The sequence below is a fragment of the Ranitomeya variabilis genome, chromosome 5 (genome assembly GCF_051348905.1).
Source record: "Ranitomeya variabilis isolate aRanVar5 chromosome 5, aRanVar5.hap1, whole genome shotgun sequence".
Taxonomy (NCBI): domain Eukaryota; kingdom Metazoa; phylum Chordata; class Amphibia; order Anura; family Dendrobatidae; genus Ranitomeya; species Ranitomeya variabilis.
Window position 1 is genome coordinate 315,426,716 of NC_135236.1, and position 24,005 is coordinate 315,450,720.

Below are 24,005 nucleotides of genomic sequence, written 5' to 3' on the forward strand. Positions count from 1 at the left end.
AGTGGATAACTTTACAAATGCTGAAGGTCTGATCAAATGAATGCAGCGGTGGTCGATTATGCAAGCTACGACTCCAATCACTCTTAATGGAACTGCCGGAGATTGCAGTGTGCTGCGCTCAGCCGGTATTCAGCAATCCCATTAGAATCAATGGAGCAGCAGTGTTCATGCTCCATTCACCTGGGGCTCTTCAGAACCTCGTTTCCTTGGATTGGTGGAAGTCACAACAGTCGGACAACCCAGCAATCGGGAAATTATAGCCTGCTCTGTGGATAGGTGATCGTTTTTAAACTTGAGAATATCCCTTTAAGGCTAAATCAACATTACATTCATCCATTTATCCCATTGCATATGTTGGGAGCTATAGAGTTCCTATAGGTAGTCACTTACCAGATGCAGGCCAAAAGTATATTGGTTTAGCATCCATCTGGCCGGAATTTCTTTACCTTATGTTTTTACCTGTATAGTAAAGGATAGCAGATTGGACTTACCTATATGAAGAGTTTCTGCAAAAAAAAAAATCTATAATGTACAGTATATGATTTTTTCAATTGGTCCTCACAGTGGATTGATTTCTAGATATCCATGTTGACTGTGGCCACTATTGTGTGTATGCGTTTTGATTGTACTGTGGCTGTAATGGCAGTATGTCCCTAGTTTAATTTTCAACTTAAAATATCTGTGCTAGATTTGTGCAAAAAATATTTATTCTGACCTGGTTTTGTATCCAGTACAGTCCTCTGTGACAGCCAGACTCGGGACGTCTTCACTTCTGCTGCAAGTATCCCAGGGACTCATCATGAGTGGCTCCGGCATCTACTAGGCCCAATGATGTCATGTGAAGCCTGGTTACTATTAAGACCTAGTAAATGTAGAAAGCACCCAGAATGCCAGACCAAAGATGTCAGCTGCAGAAGTGAACACTAGTTCTGCTGCCAGGAGTGGACTGTATAATGGACAAGGGAACGTAAATCTTTTTGATTGTCTCTATATTGGCCCTCGCAATTGCAGTTGAAGAAAAGAAGAAGAGTCAACATGGGGCTACAGCATGAATAGAACAATCTTATGTAGCTGAGCTGGTGATGGGTGCTTCAGTCGTCAGTAGTGTGAAGATATTCAGTGACTAGAGGTAGCTTCTTATTGATCTGACAATACAGCTTTGAAGTATTCTACGAAGGGCAGGCAAAGGTAAGGTCCATTTGCACAGCACAATTATTGTGGACGAACAATTTTAAGAAAACTCTTTTCACAATAATCGTGCAGACTAAACAGGCTGAGCATCACCCGGATGAGCAAAGCACTTATTTGTTGGGAGGAATCAAGGGTGGGCATATCATTGGTGCAACCTGTGGAGCTGCACAGTTTCCCAAGAGACAAGGGGGCTCATTTCCACCTCCAATGGAGGTGGAATTGTGCATTATGATGAGCTATTAGACTCAATAGGGCCCATATTATATTCTTGCACAGGGGCTATCTTTTATCAGTGTCCACCAGGGTGTGGAATAATCTATTGGTTTTCACAAAAGATCATCATGCTTGGCAGCGCATTTTCCTATGTAAACAGGACCTTTGCTTTGAACAATATGGCAGCCTATGTGTACTGAACAATTCAATGCGCAGCTGAAGCAGGATCAGCCTGTAGAAACAGGCCATTAAACAATTGCCAGTTATTAAACAAGCAGCTGATTGGCTGCCAATTTATGCCCCCGTCAGCTAGCGGCTCTGGCATATTAGCAACAGTCCAATGAAGGATTTTTCTTCATAGGGGTTCGTAAATGTGACACTTATTGAGAAGTTTTTTCAAGGTGATCTGTATACAGTCTGCAATCATCTTGTTGATAGAACCCATGGTGATCAAACAAATCATTAGCAAAGATAGCAGAGTCTATTTTTAGCCAGGCTCCCATCCCATAAATATAATGTTTATTTGAGCAAAGCAGAATGTTATATTAGTCTATTAAGCAATTACAAACAGGCTAAAATTCAGCCCTAGCATTTCTAAGCACACAGGCCCTATGGGTACTACAAGACCCATATTTCCAATAATACTGCTAGGTAAGAGTTAATAATAATAAAAATAATAATAATAATAATAATAATATTGCAATGTAAGATTAAGTTGTAACAATAAGTTTTCAATGCTGCATATTTTCATTACACGAAAAACACAATGTCTTAGAAATTGGAACAGAAAAATCACCACGTTTTGGCTTCGCAGAGCCTTTATCAAGCCATGAAAAGGAGCCATTTTATGGCTTGATAAAGGCCCTGCATTAATGAAACATTGTGATTCTTTTTTACCAATAAAGTTGCCAAAGAAGGCGCCTGGTGCCTGGTTCCTGGTCTTCTCTGCATTGCTACAACCTTGTGGAGGGTTGCACTAAATGTGTATGGACAACAGAGTGGTGCATGGGACTCACCTATTCCAAGGGTTTTATAAAAATCTCATGCTCACAGTGCTTTTTTTCACAGTGTAAACTGATCTGCAGTGCCTGTTTAAAACCCATAACATGTCAAAGCTCTCTAGCCAGTAAACTGAGTTTAATGCGCAGATTTTCCCCATAGAATTGCATTAAATGCAGAAAATTTTGAGGTAAATAACGCATGTAATCTACAGGAAGTATCAAAAACAAAGCAGCTTAAGGGTAAGTTCACACAGGGCGTTTTTGCTGAGTTTTTTTCGCTGCTTTTTTTATGTCAATTTTCAGCTGCTTTTTACAGTACCAGCAAAGCCATGAGATTTCAGAAATTTCATGCACACACATTGTTTTTTTGTATGATCAGTATTTTGTGCTTTGCTGCGTTTTTTGGACATAGAACATGTCACTTCTTTCAGCGTTTTTGCTGCGTTTTTTCAGCTTTTTTTCACCCATTGACTTGAATGGGTCTTGAAAAAACGCAGGTATCATTATTTGCTTCGTTTTTGCTGCCTAAAATCCAAGGACATTAGCCTGGACAAAGAGAAAAAAACGCACCAAAAAAGCGCACCAAATGCGCAACAAAAAACGTACTTATAGGGGCTTACAGGAAAAGTCCTTATGGTACATAGGAGCAGTCATAGAAGGTCATTCCTCCCACTTTTTAAGACACATCGAGATACATATGTATTGCGGCAGTTATTTTGCACTTGAAGCTCCTTAGTGCTCTCACTCATTATGATACCCTTTCCATTGCCCCCATAGAGCATAATGCACCCCAAAATGCTGCCATGCAGTATGATGATTCTCCATTCCTCCGCCTACTCAGTAAGATGGCCTACACAACACAGTATGATGTTCTACACCGCCTCCCATACAGTATGATTGTCTTCAGAGTGCCCACACAGTATAATGGTCTCCCCAGACTTCTGCACATTATGATGGTCCTCAGACAGCTCCCAATATAGTATGATGGTATCCCCACAGCCCCCATATAGCATGATGGTATCCTCACAGCTCCCCATGCAGTATGATAGTCCCATCACAACCCCAAAAAAATATACTCAATATATCCAGGCTCCACATTCACTGCAGATGCCATCTCTTCTATGCTGCCTTGCGGTGGACGTGGGTGGAAAAGCGAAATGATGTAATCTTGTCAACTGACATCTCTTTGTAGTGCCGGCCTCCGGCTGTAAGTAGCCTGTCACCTGGTCATGTAAATGATGGAGCATGGTGGCTCTGTGCTCTGTCACAACTGTTAACAGCACCCCTTAGGATGCTGATACTGTTAACAGTGTCACATCACCATCGATGCTGCTCATGTCAAGGCCAGCTCATACCAAATAACATATAATTAATGGAATTCCCAAATACAACTTTCTAAAATGTAATCAGTGGCAATCTTTCTGTGATGTGCAACATTCAAACAGATTCAACTATCAGATAACAGTTAAATAAAAAAAAATATAATATATATATTTGTTTCTAAAAGCGTTATCTGATTATTGGATCTGTATGAATGTTTGATAATTGTTTTAGCTTTACAGTGTGCAATACAAGAATGGATAGAATTTACCTGACACAAGAAGTCAGTGCAAAAGATATACAGTATTTTCTCAGTATTTTTATACAATAGTGATCATCGGGAATCCTAATAAAGGACACCGTACAAATGTATTAAAATGAAAAGACACAATTTCTAAAGTTTTATTTATATATTACAAGATAGTTTATCTTTTCATGTTAAATAACTTGTGTTATGTTCTATTGGTTATGAATTCTGGGGTTATAATTTTGCACCATGCTTTATTTATTAATCAGTATTTATTTAATAGAGCATAGACCATTGATTTGGATAGCAAATCTTGCTGAAAAATAGAAAATTCTCAAATAAAGATGTTATTTATCCCCTTCCTGACATCCATCATACATGTATGGTACAACCCGAGAGCAGATGTATGAAGTGAGCTTAGAAGCTTAACCCACCCCATTCCCAGCAGATGATGGCTGTGTTTTTGAGCCATCACCTGCTTTTAACAACAGTGAGTTGACCACTGCTCTGCCTCTGCCCACTTTTGTTATCCGCTTAAATGCCTGTGTCAATTGCTGACAACAACATTAAAGTGCATGAACTGGGGAGCACGTGATTTCTGCCATGACTGTCTGTAGATGGACTTCATAGGAGACCATCATTTTTTCTACATACTACAATATAGTTGTATTTTAACAAAATTTGTCCTATTAACACTATAACCCTAAGTCAATGGGTGACACTTCCTAAATATTAGAATTTGTTATTTGGTTAAACGTGTTTATGTACTTTTATTTAATGATATAAGATATTTTTTATAAGAAGCTACAGTAATAAATATTTGTTGCAATTTATCTTTCTGCACTCTAATTGTTGAATGTGCCCACTTGACCATTAATACTAACATTAACACTTTATGGTTAAAAGCTTAGTGATTTACCAGATATGCAGGTCACTTATATGAGCCTTATTCCCTCTTTTCATTCCTGTTCCTTTTTTATTTTAATATTTTTTATTGCTATATTAATAAAATTTTAAACATTTATTATTGTGGATATTGTAGCACCTTCTTTTTTTTTACCTAAATACAATTTTGCACCAGGGTAAATATAGTTATATTGCAATATATAGTACAGGTGATCAGGTTCAAGTAAAAAAAAAAGGTTAAGAGAAATAAAAAAACATTAAGCAATAAACATATTAGTAAGTATCGCCCAATTCATAGTAGTCCAATCGATCAAAATATGAAATGAATTAACTCTACGGGTATAAACTGTTAATTAAAAAAAAAAGGTCAAAATTGTGTTTTTTCGGTCGCCTCAACTCCACAAAAAAAAAAACAATTCGAGTAGGTAAAAACTTTGTATCTATCAAATAAATTGTATCTCTTGTAACATCAGTTCTAAAAAGCCCTCACACAACTCCTTTGAAGGAAAAAAATCCCATTTTTTCCACCACTAAAGTACCATAATAAAAAAATCTGAAAATTTTTTACTATTGTGATAAGTGTACTGATGTGGTGAATCTTTATACCAGATCATTTTTACCACATAATGCAACAACACATTTAATAGTGGACTGCTAGCTTTATCAGGCCATAATACAAGTTCATTATCCCCATCATGATCACATGTAAATGAGACCTGAGCAAGTAATCTCATTTTTCCAAATCTTATACCAAAATATTGTTTCTTTTTGAAAAGAGGAAGCTGTTACTGCGCTACTTCTGTTACTCAGTTTATGGGATAGCACCAGGAACCTGATTCCACAATTGGCAGAGAAATTTGCTGCATATACTATTTCTGAATTAAATTTTGTGGGATATACAAAACATTGGAATGTGGTGTGTTCTTGCCAATATTTTTGAAATTTGGAATATATATATAGCAGTGAATTTTGGAGAAAAAATGTCATTTTCTTACAAAACTATATCTAAAATTATATATTTATTTATATGCTGTGTGATTGATCTCAAGACCTGTCATCTCAAAGTATCAAAAATATAAACCGCCTGGTACAAGAAAAGAAGACAGAGATGGTTCGATGTGTCTGACACAAGCTGGAGTTTAGATGCCGGGTGCAAACAGCACAAGCTGCAGACATCTCTTTGGAAGAATGTACGTGTTGGCCAGATGGCTTTGGTGAAGACATGATAAAACCACTGTACCAGTTATTATGGCTTCCAGCATACTATAATCTGTCTCTTCTCATGCACCTTTCCAAATGTGTAATGGATGCCAGCTTTGTTTACACAGTGCCTCTGGTTTTGGGCATTAGATAATATTCCTGAGTGTGACATTTGGGTTTTGTTAGCACTTTCGCATTTCACAAGGAAATTTGTGGCGCACTTTGGAGTGAAAATATGACCATCTGGCCTGCAGTCACTCATGACATTCATTATTTTTTATATCAGGAACCATGGCAAGTTGTGGAATACTGATCCATTTCCAGATGGGTAAAGGAAAGTCTTATCTTTATGTACTGTGAGAGGAGATTTCTGCTTCTTCCTGCCCAAAATAATTAATCTGCTATTGCAGCAAATCAAATCTTCTAGTTCCGATATTGCGTTTTAGGACATTAATTCAAATGGCAAAGTTTATTTTAGCTTGGTTATTTGTTCAAGGACATTAACCATTTTTCATATGAAATGTCAATAACAGGGAAAAGTTAATTGTAAAATGAGTCACCTGCAACATAACTACCCCAACTAATGTGTTTTTTCACATATTGTTTGGTTCTCTTGGATACAAGCATATACTTATGCTTACTATTAATATTATTTAAGACAGATACATTTTGTCTATTAAGACATTAAAGGGATTGTGCACTATTGGACAATCCAAACTTAATCAGGACATCAATTAAAATAAAAACAATCTATACGCCATCTACAGCAATGTCAGCACACTGTTTCCAGAGAGTGACGTGACTTGTGACATGTGCAGGCTGCAGCTGATGAACGACCACTCATTGGCTGCAGCCGGAGCGTGACACAAGTCATGGCACTGTGTGCACTGGCGCCAATATTGTTGGAATGGCTCCGTTGCAAGAGCTGAGGGTACCCTGTTTTTATTTTAATTGGGACACAGTAACACATACACTCCAGCCAGTACCTTCCCAGCTGCAAGCCTATAATGAATACCGTACATACTCGTGTATAAGCCGAGTTTTTCAGCACATTTTTTTGGTGCTGAAAATGCCCCCCTCTGCTTATACACGAGTCACAGTCCAGAAAGCTGATGGGGGAAGGGGGGGGGTTGAGCAGCGGGTAATGGGAGCTGGCGGCTCCCAGCACACATCTTATACTCACCTACCTGCGCACCCTCAGTGCTGGCACTGCATCTCGTTCCAGACGCTGGCGCCTGCAGCTTTTCCTTCCGAGCGATCACATGGTACCGCTCATTAAGGTACTGAACATGGACGCATCTCCACTACCAAAGGCGTAGAGTGAATATTCATTACCTTAATGAGCAGCGCCATGTGACCATTGAGCAGAGGAAGAGCTGCAGACAGGAGCCGGCGGCCGGAACGAGATGCAATGCGCAGGGAGGTGAGTAGGATGTTTTGTTTTTTTTCAATAGGAAACATGCACACAGGGATAGGGAATAAGGAGGCATGCATACAGGGATGGAATGGGGGAGGCATGAACAAGGGGCAGGGACAGGGAGGCATTCATACCAGGACAGGGAAGGGGGAGGCATGCATACAATGACAGGGACAGGGGAGGCATGCAGACAGGGACAGTGATGGGGAGGCATTCATACCAGGACAGGGAAGGGGCAGGCATGCATAAAATGACAGGGACAGGGATGAGGAGGCCTGCTTACAGTCACGGGGAGGCATGCATACAATCACAGGAAAGGGGGAGGCATGCATACAGGGACGGGGAGGCATGCATACAATCACAGGAAAGGGGGACAATGCAAATCCAGCTTATACTCAAGTAAGTCAATAAGCTTACCTAGTTTTCTGTGGCAAAAGTAGGTGCCTCGGCTTATACTCGAGTTGGCTTATAGTCAAGTATATACGGTATATTGATGGTGGCCCACAAAAAGTATACACACAAAAATAATAGTGGTATACTACAATGAATGTAGTAATTATAATAATTTATATAGCACCAACATATTCCTCAGCACTTTACAATTAAGCAGGGACATGTACAGACAATAAAGTAACACGTAGTGCAATAGTTACAAGAGGAGTGAGGACCCTGCTCACAATCTATAAGGCAAGGGGGGAATGGTTACTAGATTTCCCTTGTGCCCGTCAGGATATACGGTCAAAGAAATGGAAATGTCATGCTGAGAAATCCCTGCGGACACTATAACTAAAGTTGTTTGTGCAGTAGTTAGCTGAAATCAGAAGTGTCTGGATGTTAATGATGATGACTTTGAGCACCTAAAGTGACTACAGAAGTCTAATATGACTTTCACGTACCCTTTGTTGTCTATATAAATATGTCAATGAAGCTTTTGTACAGATATTTTTCATGTTGAAGCGTGTATACATTTTTTGTCCGATATACTGTATACAGTGGGTATATTCTCACCAGAAATGATTATGAATCAAATTCTCACACGATGTTGATAATAACATATCAAATTCAAAAAGGCAAAGAAATCAAACTGTAGCTGTCCATTAAATTATGTGTAGTAATAAAAAATGACAAAGGAAAAAGTATTGAACATGCATTTGTATGTAAACCATACAAGCAAAGAAATCAAACCATAGATGTCCATGAATGAAGTTTTGTGTAATAATGAGAAATGACACTGGGAAAAATGATTGAACACACTTAGTGAAATTTATTTAATACTTTGTACAAAAGCCTTTGCTGGCAATGACAGCTTAAAAATGCCTCCTGTATGGAGAACTGATCACATACATTGCTCAGTTGTGATTTTGGCCCATTCTTTCACACAAATCCTGAAAGTCCAGTGGATTCTGGTCATGGCTGGACATTCTGGACATTCTTATTTTGTGTCTCTGAAACCAATTCAATATTTCCTTGGCTGTGTATTGGGGATCATTGTCTTGCTCAAATGTCCACCATCATTTCATCTTCATCACATGGTAGATGGCAGCGGATTATTATCAAGAATGTCTCAAAATATTTGTCCATTCTTCCTTCTTTCAGTTACATTAAGTTTGCCAGTGCTGTATGCTGAAAAACAGCCCAACTTCCTCTTCTGGATTATCACCCCAACAGTGTTCATTGGAAATCTCAGGAGTTTAGAAATTCTTCTGTCGATGCCATAAGTAAGTTTTGCAACAATAAGGTTGCGACAGTGTTGAGGCAACTCAATGGTTTAACCATCATGAGATGTTTCTTGTATGGAACCTTGGTAATGAGATACCCGTTTATAGGCATCAGTTGAACCAGCTGATATTATTTTTCACTAAGTGGCAGGATTGCTTTCTAATTACTGATAGATTTCTGCAGATGTCATGACTCTCCGTGGCTTTTTGCAACTCTTTTGTTCCATGTGTTTAATACCTTTTTTCCCTGTGTCATTTCTAATTATTACACATAGCATATTTTCTGATGACAGGTTTAAGTGACGTGGTTAATCTGCAGGTTAATGGAGTTATTAACCTGCCCAGTGCCCACATGTAGCAAGTGGCGCTGGCGCTGATTCAGTCACCGCTCTGAGAATACAGAATGGTAGCTGTAACCACCCCATTCACAATGACTGACAGCCGGTCCCAATGCTGAGCCAGTGTAAGTCAGGGCTGAAGGTGCGGTTTCAGCAGTCACTCTGTATACTCAAAGTGGTGACAGAACCAGTGCAATGTAGTGCCCATTCTCAGAAAGCTGGGCTTGCATGTTAGGTGAATGATCTTACAGCAGCACATTAACCTCAAACATACTTCAAGAAGCACCCAGAAATGGATGGAAATAAAGTGCTGGAAAGTTCTGAAGTGACCTGGAGCAGTTTTGTTAAAGAAGAGTGGTCAAAAATTCCAGTTATGAGGTGTAAGAAGCTTGTTGATGGTTATAGGAAGTGAGTGATTTCAGTTATTTATTCCAAAGGGTGTGCAACCAAATATTAAGTTGAGGGTGCCAACAATTTTGTCTGGACCATTTTGGGGGTTTTGTGTGAAACTGTGTTCAATTTGCCTTTTTTCCTCTGTTTTTTTGTGCTGTTCCAATACTCACAAAGGAAATAAACACATGTTCTGCAAGATCAAAAGATTCATGTAATTGATTACCTGCTATCAAGTTGGTGCTGTGAAGCTGTGCAATGGGGTAGCTGCTGCTGACGATCCCCTCGCCCGACGAGTGCCATTTCGCAAAGGTAGCTTCTTCCTGGGGCGTATTGCCTAACACTTAAAGGGAACCTGTCACCCCCCCCCCAGGCGTTTGTAACTAAAAGAGCCACCTTGCGCAGCACTAATGCTGCATTCTGACAAGGTGACTCTTTTAGTTCTTGTTCCTGGCGCTGCTGAAATAATTGTTTTTGAAATTTGTCCCTCATACCTTGAAATCGTCCCGGGGCAGGTCTTTCCCTCCTAATCCAGATGCACCACAGCCGTCACTCATAGCCTCTGCACACCGGGCACCACCTCCTCTTCCTTCATTTTCGTTCCCGGTGCCTGCCTGCCTAATTACTCATACCACATGAGGAACAGTGTAAAAAATAGTGTAAATAAAACCAATTCTTCACCTGCTGTCGATATGCTCATCCTGCCTCCCAAAGATCGCAATAAGATCGCACATTTATCCTGCCCTGTACGCTGAGCACTTACACCGGAGTTTCCATGTAGATTTCTGAAATAAGTGAATCAGACAGAATCCCCGGTGGAAGATTCCCTATAATGAGGAGATGGAGGAACTGTGGACGCTATAGGACCTGTGATCCGGCGTCGTCCGTCTTTTTAGGCGTGCATAAAAATGCAGTCGGCCACAGTTTTGAGCACTTCCGCTCAACAGAGGCCAGAATGAGTCCAGAGTAATTCTGCTGCCTCATTATAGTGAATGGATGCCTCGGGGGTTTCATCTGAATCACATCACTCAGAGATTTAGATGGAAACCCTGATGCAAGTGCGCTCAGCATAGAGTGCTGGATAAATGAGATCCCAAACATTATGTAAAATGTTCCAAACAAAATCTTGAACGCAATCCACAAAAAAAGCAAGTCCCCACTCGTCTGTCATCTGTTAATGGAAATAAAGGGGCATCCACTTTGCTGCTAGTACAAAAGCGCTGGAAAAGCTAAATGGCTCCTCACCCTCCAAAAGAAATTCAGCAAATTCTGTGCTCCCAATCCAAATGCCCCCCCCTTCTGAGCCCAACAGTATGCTTAAACCACATGTAGCATTCACATATTTGGCATTTCTGTAGCAATGAGAGCCAGCCTAATTTACAGGTATGTGTCTCCAGAAGCCTGAGCTGGGTATAATGTACTGGTCACTATAAGGTACTGGTCACTAGAGTGTACTGGTGACTACAATGGCAGTTTGCAATATTCAGTCGGCAACATTCATTGATGTTTTGTTTCTGGAAAACAACCCATAGAGTCAAAATTGTCACTATACCTGTAGATAAATTCCCAAAGGGGTATAAATTCCAAAATGGGGTCACTTGAGGGGGGTAATCTGCTCTTGTAAAGTAGACATATGGGAAATGCTATCTTTTAGCTATTTTGGGTGACATATCCCTCTGATTTATAACCATAAGAACTCAAAGTTTGAAATCAGAATCGGTGGGTTTAGTTGAAGCGTTACAGAGTTATTACCTCATGAAGTGACACTGGTCAGAATTATAAAAATTGACCTGGTCATTAACGTGCAAACAACTATTGGAGAGTAAAGGGGTTAAATGTGTGAACAAGCTGTATCTCTATGTGCCAGTCCAAAGTGCATACAAGGAAGAATAGCATGTAGAGATGCAGCCAGATAAAATTCTACTTTCTTTGACAATATAGCCTATCACGATTCCCGGTACGAGCGGGCAGTCATATGACTGCATGTATGTGATTTGCATACTTACTGTCACATAGCGTGCCTGCAGATTTTTGTCCCATGCCTAGACAGCTTTTTTATACACTCATCTAGACAGCCAATTTTTGTTTTTATGGTTTGCATTTTTTCCTCCAAGAGTCATAACTTTTTTACTTTTTTGTTAATATAACTCACTGTGGGCTTGTTGTTTGCAGGACAAGTTGCAGTTTTGAATGACATTATTTATTTTTCTATACAGTGTATTGAAAAAATCAGAAACAAATTCCAAGTGATATCTAATGCTTAAAACATGCAATTCTGACATGTATTTTAGGTTTTGTTGCATGATATGTCCCTCTTTCTCTTCTTGCAAAGTTGGAATGTGCGGCTAATGCATTGCAGGAGGATGAAGCTCCTGACCAGAATTGTCACTCAAGGAGGAACACCTGACTCCCTAGCAACTTTGTAGTTAGTAGTTTGTAGAGCTCTGCACTGCTGAAGAGGCAAATTGAGAAGAATCGTTTGATAAACATATGAAGGTCTGAAATTAATTTTCTATGCTTATATTGTGTGCATTTAGGCTGGTTTCAGACTTGCGTTCAGCAGGGCTGTGGATGAAAGCCTTCTTCCTCTGTTAATCCCCACCCACTGCCGCACCTCTTCCTTCAGCCCCGCCTATGTCTGCATGCATCCTGCATACCCTATCTTTAACACTGGGTACGCAGGTCTTTATTGTTCAGGAAAAAAGAAATCCAAACCTACAGGGCCCTGTGTGAAAAAGTGATTTCCCTCTAAGCCTAATAACTAGTTGGACCACCCTTAGCAGCAACAACTGCAATCAAGCGTTGGCGATAACTGGTAATGAGTCTTTTACAACTCTCTGTAGGAATTTTGCCCTATTCATCTTTGCAGAATTGTTGTAATTCAGCCACATTGGAGGGTTTCCAAGCATGAATCGTCATTTTAAAAGTCATGCCACAGCATCTCAATCAGATTAATGTCAGGACTTTGACTAGGCCACTCCAAAGTCTCAATTTTGTTTTTCTTAAGCCATTCAGAGGTGGATTTGCTGGTGTGTTTTGGATCATTGTCTTGCTGCATATCAAAATACGCCTCAGCTTGAGGTCACCAACAGATGGCCGGACATTCTCCTTCAGGTTTTTTGGTAGACAGCAGAATTCATGTTCCATTGTGCACAACAAGTCTTCCAGGTCTTGAAGCAGAAAAACAGTCCCAGACTATCACACTACCACCACCATATTTTACTAGTGGTATGATGTTCTTTTTCCTTCTATGCTAGATGTAAGGGGACATACACCTTTCAAAAAGTTCAACATTTTTGGCAGTCATCAGAGAATTCTCCCAAAAGTCTTGGGGATCATCAAGATGTTTTCTGACAAAACTGAGATGAGCTTTTATGTTCTTATTGATTGCTCAGCAGTGATTTTCATCTGTGAACTCTGCCATGAAGGTCATTTTTACCCAGTGTCTTTCTTATTTTCTTATGGTGGAGTCATGAAGGCTGAACTTAAACTGAGGCAAATGAGGCCTGCATTTCTTTGGATGCTGTTGTGGGGTTCTTTGTGACCTCTTGGATGAGGCGTAGCTGCACTATTGGAGTAATTTTGGTTGGCTGGCCACTCCTAGGAAGGTTCACCAGTGTTCCATGTTTTCGCCATTTGTGAATAATGGTTCTCACCATGGTTCACTGGAGTCCCAAAGCTTGAGAAATGGCTTTATAACCTTTTCCAGACTGATAGATCTTACTTTGTTTCTCATTTGTTCTACAATTTCTTTGGCTCGCTGCATGATGTCTAACTTTTGAGATTTTTTTGGTCTACTTCACTTTGTCATGCAGATCCTATTTAAAGGGAACCTGTCACCCCCCCCCCCCCAGGTGTTTTTAACTAAAAGAGCCACCTTGTGCAGCACTAATGCTGCATTCTGTCAAGGTGGCTCTTTTAGTGGTCCCTTTCAATGCTAAAATAATCATTTTTATAATTTGTCCCTGATATCTCAAATTTGTCCGGGGGGGCATGTCTTTTCCCCCTGGACACAAACGCCTCCCAGCTGTCACTCAATACTCTGCGTGCTGGGGTCCGCCTTTTCTGCCATCATTAACGTCCCACTGGGGCTCCCGGATTTACCGCCTTGTCAGTGACCACCGCGGTGCATCCCTCGCTTCCCAGACGACCTTCTGCGGTCGAAGAAGCAGCCGCAACAGTGACCACTTTGAGGAAGTCAACACGCAGCAGTCGCCCGTGTGCTCTGCTGCGGCCCCAGCACCTGCACTGTAAGTTCGAAGGGCAGCGCAAAGGGTGACTGCTGCCTGTTGACTTCCTCAAAGTGGTCACTGTTGCTGCTGCTGCTGCAAGGTTGTCTGGGAAGCGAGGGACGCACTGTAGTGGTCACTGACAAGGCGGTAAATCCGGGAGCCCTAGTGGGACGTTAATGAAGGCAGAGGAGGTGGAGACCGGTGTGCAGAGTATTGAGTGACGGCTGGGAGGTGTTTGTGTCCGGGGTAAAAGACATGCCCCCTGGACAAATTTGAGGTATCAGGGACAAATTATAAAAATGTTTATTTTAGCATTGAAAGGGACCACAACTAAAAGAGCCACCTTGACAGAATGCAGCATTAGTGCTGACAAGGTGGCTCTTTTAGTTAAAAACGCCTGGGGGGGGGTGACAGGTTCCCTTTATTTGATTTCTTGTGGCAGTAATCAGGCTTCTGTGTGGCTAGGAAATTTGAAACCAGCTTCTTAAAGATGCGATAAACCAGTTAATTTACGTTTTAAGAGGGGGTTGCAATCACTTTTTCACACAGGGCCCTGTTGGTTTGGATTTCATTTTCCCTTAATAATAAAGACTTTCATTTAAAAACTGCATTTTGTGCTTACTTGTGTTATCTTTGTCTAATATTTAAATTTGTTTGGTGATCTGAAACATTTGAGTGTGATAAACATGCAAAATAATAGGAAATCAGGAAACAAAATAATAGGAAATCAGGAAAGGGCAAACACTTTTTCACACAGCTGTAATTTAATGGAATTATTTACACATACAGGCTATGTATGGAGTATTACTGAATTCAGAAGCAATTCAAAATTTATGACCACAAATTCTGGATTATTTCAATTGTATTTGGTGCTTGTTAGAAGGTTAGGAAGTGATAATCAATGCATAAAGAAAGAAAGAAACTCTTCTAGATTTGGAAAAAAAAAGTTCCAACACCATGAGAAATAAAATGACTGATATATTTATTCATGAATACTGATTGCATCCATATTTAAATGCTTATCATGTGGAAATGCTTTTCAAGTCTGTTTCTGTGTCACTGCACCTTGGAGATACCAAAGAGTTTGATTCAGCTATTCAATCTCTCCAATAGTATTATACAAAATTTTACTTAAAAAGGAATGCATAACTTCTTCATATGCAGAGTATTTGCATAATTTCCATTACGTATTGACGCAAATCAATAGCTCCAATTGCACCTGACCTGCAGAGCTGCATTTGGAGGTAAGTATATTTGCTTGCACAGCTGTCATGTTAAAAAAATCTATATCTGTCATGTTGTATTACAAGCTTCCCGTCCAATAGATAGTAGTAGTGTTATGCTCCGTGCATACCAAAACTCCTGCCTCTCAGAGATAAGAGCGTGAGTAATAGCATTTACCCGAGTTACCATGGTAACTGCATACATTTTATTGCTTCCGCTGAATGCCTGTGACTAGAGAGAGATATTTACAGGAGATGATGGAGAATTTAATCAACTATAGCTAATCATTAGAGCCCTTACCTGGAGGCCATTTGCTTGTGAGATGGTCAAGAATGTGATCAAACCGCCTGTGGTTATTTGATGTTTGCAACATTTTGGATTGAAAATTATCCATGTTAATTATTATTCTGCATGTAAGACAAGTATTAACACAAAATAAACAGCACAAACAATTAATTCTATCACGTGTATATTTCTACTGTACTTATTTTTTAAGGTAGAGCTATCATCAGATGAAAAAATGCCACTTTATGCCCATGGGTCATTGTTAGTATATTGAGGTCAGTCAAATATTAGTCAATAAACACAATACAAAATGGGATGAATATTAATGCATTGCACCTTTATTTCTATTATAGAGAATCTGTCATGTAAAAAAAATGCGGTTATGAGGTTAATCTGCAGGTTAATAGTGTTCTGACAGCGTGCAGCTGTCACAGTGAGAGCCCCGCTGCCGCAAGGAAATGAGTTTTGTTTCCTCCAGCAACCGCGCTCTTTCAGTTTTAGTCACCTGCCTCTATGCATTGCTGGCACCACACCTATGCCTGAAAGTCTGAGGCTTCAGGGAGGAGTAAAGTTAATTTCCTCCTGGCAGCGGGACTCTCAGTAAGACATCCTCATTGTGTCAGAACACTATTAAGCAGTTAATTTAATTATTTTACATGAAAGATTCCCTTTAAGCACTAGGGTTGTGCCTGGATGTCACAAAATTGCTTTTCTGGCTATTGCAGAGTTGTTGTTTTACAATGTAAGACATAAGATAGTGGCCATCATAAAATTTGATGGATATTAATCCATAAATTGTCACACTTCATCAGTTCTTAATAGGGAAAGTACTAAACCACATTATTTAGTAACTGTTCAGCGCACAAAGGTCATAGATCTTACATAATAGTTTATCTTCTATAAAGCTACTACAAGAATTTTGAAAGAGAGGCAAAATAGGAAAGCCAGAAAATCCACAGTGTATCAGACCATAATCAACACTCAGACCATGAGAATTTGTAACCTGACAATAATGACAGAGAACATGTTACACCAAGGGATGTCTTTCCTCATATGTCATATGTCAAAAATATATTTAGTGATTACCTCAGACATAAGATGAATAATCCCATGAGTATTGAACCTGTCCGCTGAGATGTTAGCCAAACTGTTATTTTAATGATTTCCTGCTGTTCTTATGAGAAATGGCAACCACTTTGTTAATAAGCAATATAGGTTATGACTTGAAATCATCATATTGTCTTGCTACAAGCGGAATATATCACATCACTATTCACAAATCACCTCTGTTGTGCTTTAATGTGCTATTTAAAAAAAAAATGTGTAGCATATTCTGCTGCCAGGCAGTATGTGATGCAATTATTCTCTGTGATTTACTAAGGTTAATATAAAGTACAAAACAGAGAGTCCAACAAAAGGAAAAAGAAGGCACAAAGTGTATCTCAAAAGGTATAAAAATATTGTATTGAAATATATTGAAATACAAAGGTTACCATAAATATATATATGTATTTATATGTATTTATATTTGAAATGTCCCCAAATATTTGCGCATCTCTAAATTGCATAACAACTTTGTAACTTTTACACCAGTCAAAGCCAACTTTTACAAAAGTGGGTGGAGCTTGGTGGAGATGGGTTATGGCTAAATGCGCCCGACAAATTACACAACAAAAGTGACTTAAATTATGACAGAAACATACTCCGGTTCCTGCCTAGAGTAGCATTTCTGCCAGTGGCAAGTCTTAATTTAGTGAATCGCTGCCATAGATAGATCAAAACAATGTTAAGTAAAAATACAGATGTGCTGACTTTGGTAGATTAAAAAAATGCAAACCGATATACTTTAATTCCTCAAAGTGTATAGATTGGATTTCAGTCTCATCAACCTAATAATCTTGGACAATTGTTGTCCTCAGCTGCAAAGTAATTAAAGCAATGCAATGCTTTTTTAGTTTGGGTGCATGCTTGTTATGAGTTGTTCTTTTATTAATCTGTGGTACTGTTTTATTTGGGCCTGAAAAAGCCATACACCTGACAAATACTATTGAGAACTCTGCTATTAGAAGTGGAAAGGAAGAATAAAGACAAAAAAGTCTAATTAATAGAAATATTGGAGGAAGAGAAACCAATCACAAACTAAAATGTTTTTATACAAATGCACAAAGCATGGGCAACAAACAAGGAGAACTGGAACTACTAACACAGGAGAAGAAATATGATGTCATTGGAATCACTCCTGGTGGGACGATACACATGATTGGAATACAAGGCTAGAAGGAAACTTATTTGCAAGAAACAGACTTGATAAACGAGGAGGAGGTGTGGTATTGTATGTTAGAAAAGCGTATATCTGCACAGAGATTGTACTGTAGCTTCAGAGACTGGGAGTTGTGTGGAAACTGTTTGGGTAAGAATAGAAGGAGAGAACAACAGAAAGGTCCCCATTATAGGCATTTACTACAGGCCGCCTATGCAAGCTGAAGATATGGATGAACTCTTTATGCATTAAATGGCCAAGTTCTCAAAAAAATATGACATAGTGGTCATGGGAGATTTCAACTATCCAGATATTTGTTGGGAATCTCTCTGAGGCAAAACTAACAGGTCAAGCAAATTCTTATCCTCTGTTGCTGACAACTTTATCTTCCAAAAGGTAGGGGAGAAAACGGGAATCTGCTACCTTGGATCAAATCCTTATAAACAGGGAGGAAATGGTTGAGGAGGTAAGAGGCTTGGATCCTAGGAGGTAGCGACCATGCTATTTTAGAATTTTGGATAACTAGAGGAGGAAGACCTGTGAAGACTCAGACTTCAAGGTTAGATTTCAAAAAGGAAGATTTTAAGGCACTCAAAAATAGAATCGGAGGGATCCAATGGCTGGATATCCTTAAGGACAAAAATGTCCAGGAAGGATGGGAAATCTTGAAAATTAGACTCTCAAAGAACAATCGTTAACAATTCCAAAAAGAGGGAAGAATACAAAGCATTTAAGGAAACCATGATGGATGAACGCAGAACTCAAACACATGCTAAAAAGGAAGAATGCTGTCTGCAGAACCTGCAGGGCACAAATCGGATTACCTAAAGCTGAAAACAAATTAAGGCTTGCAGGAGATGTCAAAAGCAATAAAAAAGGATTTTGGGGATATGTCAAAAGTAAGAGAAAAGTCAAAGATGCTATACGATTTTTACAGGATGAAAATGATGAAATGGTAAGAAAGGATGTTGAGAAGGCTGAACTTTTAAATTCCTATTTTGCTTGTTTTCTCTCAGAAAGGAAATGTAGCATCAACTGATCTTCACTGTCCTATTAAAGGAATAGAAGAATCCAGGATATCTATAAACAGAAAGTTAGTGAGGAAACACTTAGCTAACCTAAATGAATTCAAGTCTCCAGGTCCAGATGAATTACACTCCAGAGTACTGAAGGAGGTAGCAAAATAAATTTTTGAACCACTCTTCATAATCTTTGAAAATTCTTGGAGAACAGGAGAAGTCCCAGAAGAGCAAATGTTGTTCCTATGTTCAAAAAAGGGAAGAAGGAGGACCCAGGGAACTATAGGCCGGTGAGTCTGACTTCCATACCAGGAAAGATCTTTGAACAAATTATGTATGTAAGTACCTAGATAAGAATGAATTGATTAATCAGAGTCAGCATGAATTTGCAACTAATAAGTCATGTCAGACCAATTTAATTTCCTTCTATGACAGTATCACTGACTGGGTGGATCAGAGAAATGCTGTAGATATAGTATATCTTGACTTCAACAAAGCATTTGACAAAGTATCTCACACCATCCTTATTGAAAAAATGACTAAGTATGGAATGGACAAGGCAACTGTTAGGTGGATTCATAACTGGCTTCGTGATCAGACCCAAAGAGTGATCGTAAATGGCTGCACATCCAGTAGGAAGAATGTCTCAAGTGCGGTACCACATGGTTCTGTCCTGGGCCCTGTATTGTTCAACATCTTTATCAATGATTTAGATGAAGGAATTAAGGGTACACTGATTAAATTTGCTGATGACACAAAGCTAGGAGGGATATCTAATACTAAAGAAGAGAGAGAAGATTAAAAAAGATATAAATAAACTGGAGCAGTGGGCAGCAACTAACAGAATGGTTTTTAACAAGGAAAAATGCAAGGTATTACATCTGGGCAATAAAAATGAAAAAAGCGTATACAGAATCGGAGGAATAGGGCTAAGCAACAGCACATGTGAAAAAGACTTGGGTATACTAATAGATCATAAACTGAACATGAGTCAACAGTGTGATGCAGCAGCAAAAAAGGCAAATGCAATTCTGGGATGTATTAACAGAAGCATACAGTCTAGCTCATGCGAAGTCATTATTGCCCTCTACTCCTCTTTGGTCAGACCTCATCTGGAATACTGTGTCCAGTTTAGGGCACCACATTTTTAAAAAAGACATCAACAAACTGGAGCAAGTTCAGAGAAGAGCGACCAGAATGGTGACCGGTCTGCAAACTATGTCCTATGAGGAACGGTTACAGGATCTGGGAATGTTTAGCTTGCAAAAAAGAAGACTGAGAGGAGACATAATAGCTGTCTACAAATATCTCAAGGGCTGTCACATCATAGAAGGATCATCTTTAACAAACAAAATGACATTTTAACAAAATGACAAAGTGTGATACGGCGGGCTGTGTAACTTTTTGCAACTGAAAAATTATATTTTTTTTAAATGTGCCTTAGGTCTGCAGACAGTTTTATGTCACCACAGCACTAAATGACAAGGTGGGACACAGCAGGTTGTTTCACATTTAGCTAGTGAAAAACTATTATTTAGAATGCTATACTCGTTCATGGAGCACAATAGAAGCAGTGCACAACACACTCGTAGGACATGTGCCCAGCTGGCTTTGTCTGTGGACCTCAGCAATGGCAAAAAAAAATGCTGGAAGGTAAATTTAACAGACACACTGGAGACTAGCTACACTACCTGATATACAGCCACCTAGCTAACTATCTAAAATATTGCTGCTAACAGTGCCAGCATTAGGAGCAGCCTCTCTGTATTGTTACAGTGTCAAAATGGCGCTAAAACAAGATGTCTGCTCTTTATATGGAGAGGGACATGTGATTTCAGCAGCCAATGACACAAGCCATTGTGTCAGGACATTGTGGGTGTTTCCTGCACCCTTATTGGCTAGTCGCAATGTGCATACATAAAGTTAGGGGGAAAAAATAAATTACTGTTTACAAGAACGCCGCGTATCTGAGCTCTGCAAACTCCCTCCCCTCATCAAACACATGCCAAACGCTCATGATACACCACCATTATCGCTGCTAAAGTGCTGAAAATACTTTTGTAGCAATGCAAATATTTTCCCACAATGTTACCAGTTTATTCCGATTTAATAAAACTTTGCTTGTATTTCCAATCACGAATCCGAATGTGCCATATTCGTACCGAATTTATGTTTGAAATCATTTTCTGAACAAATTAGCTCATCACTACTTGCTACGCTATTTACCAATCGGGTTAATTATTTTTTTATATTGATAGATCGGGCGATTCTGAACGCGGCGATACTAAATATGTGTATGTTTGATTTTTTTCGTATTGTTTTATTTTGAATTGGACAAAAGGGGGTTGATTTGAACTTTTATATTTTTTTATATTTTTAAAAACTTTTTTTACTTTTTGCATGCTTCAATAGTCTTAATGGGAGACTAGAAGCTGCAGTTTTCTGATCGGCTCTGCTACATACATTCGATGATCAGATTGCCTGTATGGAGCAGAAATGCTCACATGCTATGAGCGCCAACCACCGGGCAATGACAACCACAGTGGTCTGATGGAGACCTCTGTTTGTCATACCAACCCATCGGTGACCCGCAATCACATGATGGAGTCATCGATGAGTGGGATTTTCGGTGGGCTTACCGGAAGTGCAAGGTAAATGTCACTGTCAGATATTAACAGCGGCATTTAATAGGTTAACAGCCACGAGTGTATCTCGATTCCACCCGCGGCTGTTAGAAGCACATATCAGCTATTCAAAGCAGCTGACATGTGCTGGGAAAGATATGGGCTCAGTGCTGGAGCCCACATAAAAGGGAGGTATTCCGACGTGGGCTTACTATTACGCTTAACATCCGAAAGGAGATAAGGAAAAATGTAATTGTGTTTCAAACCACTCTACCACATAACAGTGAACAAAATGGAGCAGTGAAAAGAAGGAATTGGACAACCTATAAAAGTAGAAAAAGTATGCTATTTGATGCAGATATGTCAACCACATATTGGGGTGAAGCAATCATGACTAGTGTTGAGCATTCCGATGCTGCAAGTATCGGGTATCGGCCGATACTTGCTGTATCGGAATTCCGATACCGGGATTCCGATACTCTTGTGGTATCGGGTATCGGGTATCGGAACAACATTAATGTTAAAATGTGTAAAATAGAGAATTAAAATAAAAAATATCGCTATACTCACCTGTCCGACGCAGCCGGGACCTCAGCGCAGGAACCGGCAGCGTTGTTTGTTTAAAATTCCCGCTTTTACATGGTTACGCGAAGTCCCGGCTTGTGATTGGTCAGGGCGGCCATGTTGCCGGGCCGCGGACCAATCACAGCAAGCCGTGACGAAAATACGTCACGGCTTGCTGTGATTGGTTCGCGTCCCGGCAACATGGCCGCCATTAACCAATCACAAGCCGTGACGTCACGGGAGGCTGGAAACGCGCTCATTTTAAAAAGGGCGCGTGTCCAGCCTCCCGTGACGTCACGGCTTGTGATTGGTTGCGTCGCGGTCAACCAATCACAAGCCGGGAGGCTGGACACGCGCCCATTTCAAAATGAGCGCGTCCAGCCTCCCGGCTTGTGATTGGTTGATCGCGGCGCAACCAATCACAAGCCGTGACGTCACGGGAGGCTGGACACGCGCCCATTTCAAAATGAGCGCGTCCAGCCTCCCGGCTTGTGATTGGTTGATCGCGGCGCAACCAATCACAAGCCGTGACGTCACGGGAGGCTGGACACGCGCCCATTTTAAAATGAGCGCATGTCCAGCCTCCCGTGACGTCCCGGCTTGTGATTGGTCAGGGCGGCCATATTGCCGGGACGCGGACCAATCACAGCAAGCCGTGACGTAATTTCGTCACGGCTTGCTGTGATTGGTCCGCGTCCCGGCAACATGGCCGACCTGACCAATCACAAGCCGGGAATTCACGTAACCAAGTAATAGCGCGATTTTTAAACAAACAACGCTGCCGGTTCCCTCGCTGAAGTCCCGGCTGCGTCGGACAGGTGAGTATAGCGATATTTTTTATTTTAATTCTTTCTTTTACACATTTATATGGTTCCCAGGGCCTGAAGGAGAGTTTCCTCTCCTTCAGACCCTGGGAACCATCAGGGATACCGTCCGATACTTGAGTCCCATTGACTTGTATTGGTATCGGGTATCGGTATCGGATTGGATTCCGATACTGTGACGGTATCGGCCGATACTTTCCGATACCGATACTTTCAAGTATCGGACGGTATCGCTCAACACTAATCATGACAGCTTGCTATCTTCAAAACACTACCAGGTAAAGCTACTGAGAAACTTCATTTGAGCAATGGAACACATAAGAATATTTGGAAGTAAAGTATTTGTGCATATCTCAAAAGAAAAATGTACCAAATGGGAATCTCATGCAAAAGAGGGTATCTTGGTGGGCTAGAGTGAAACTTAGAAGGAATATAGAATCCAGCACCTAAAAATGAACAAGGTCCCAATAAGCAGAGATGTACTGATTGATGAGAACTTTGTGTCTCTCAAATTTAAAGACATCATACCAATAGTCCAGCTGAAGCGACAACATTCTCAGTCACAATTTCAAAATAGCAAGAAAAAGGATCACAAGTTTGGTTAGGTTCTTCAATCACTGAAGAAACAACTGAAAAATTGGGTGAAACTGAAGTCACAAGATCATCAAGATCAAACAATAGAATACCAGCTAATCGTCGCTCCTACCTTGTCAAAACACTACCTGAGTCAGAGCCGTAGTCATTGGATGAGATGCAACAATTACCTGTCCATGAAAAACTGAAGTGGATTTATGCTGCTAATAAAGAAATGAAGTCCCTTCATCAACTTTAAACTTAGAAACTCACCAAACTACCACAAGTCAAGAAAGCAATCAAATCTAAATGGCTTTTTAAGACCAAGTATACTCTGTAGATAAGGTTCACAGATTTATAGCAAGATTAGTCACAAATGGATATTCTCAGAAATATGATGAAGATTATGATGCCATATTTTCTCCAGTTGCTAAGCAGACCACATTCTGGACTCTAATT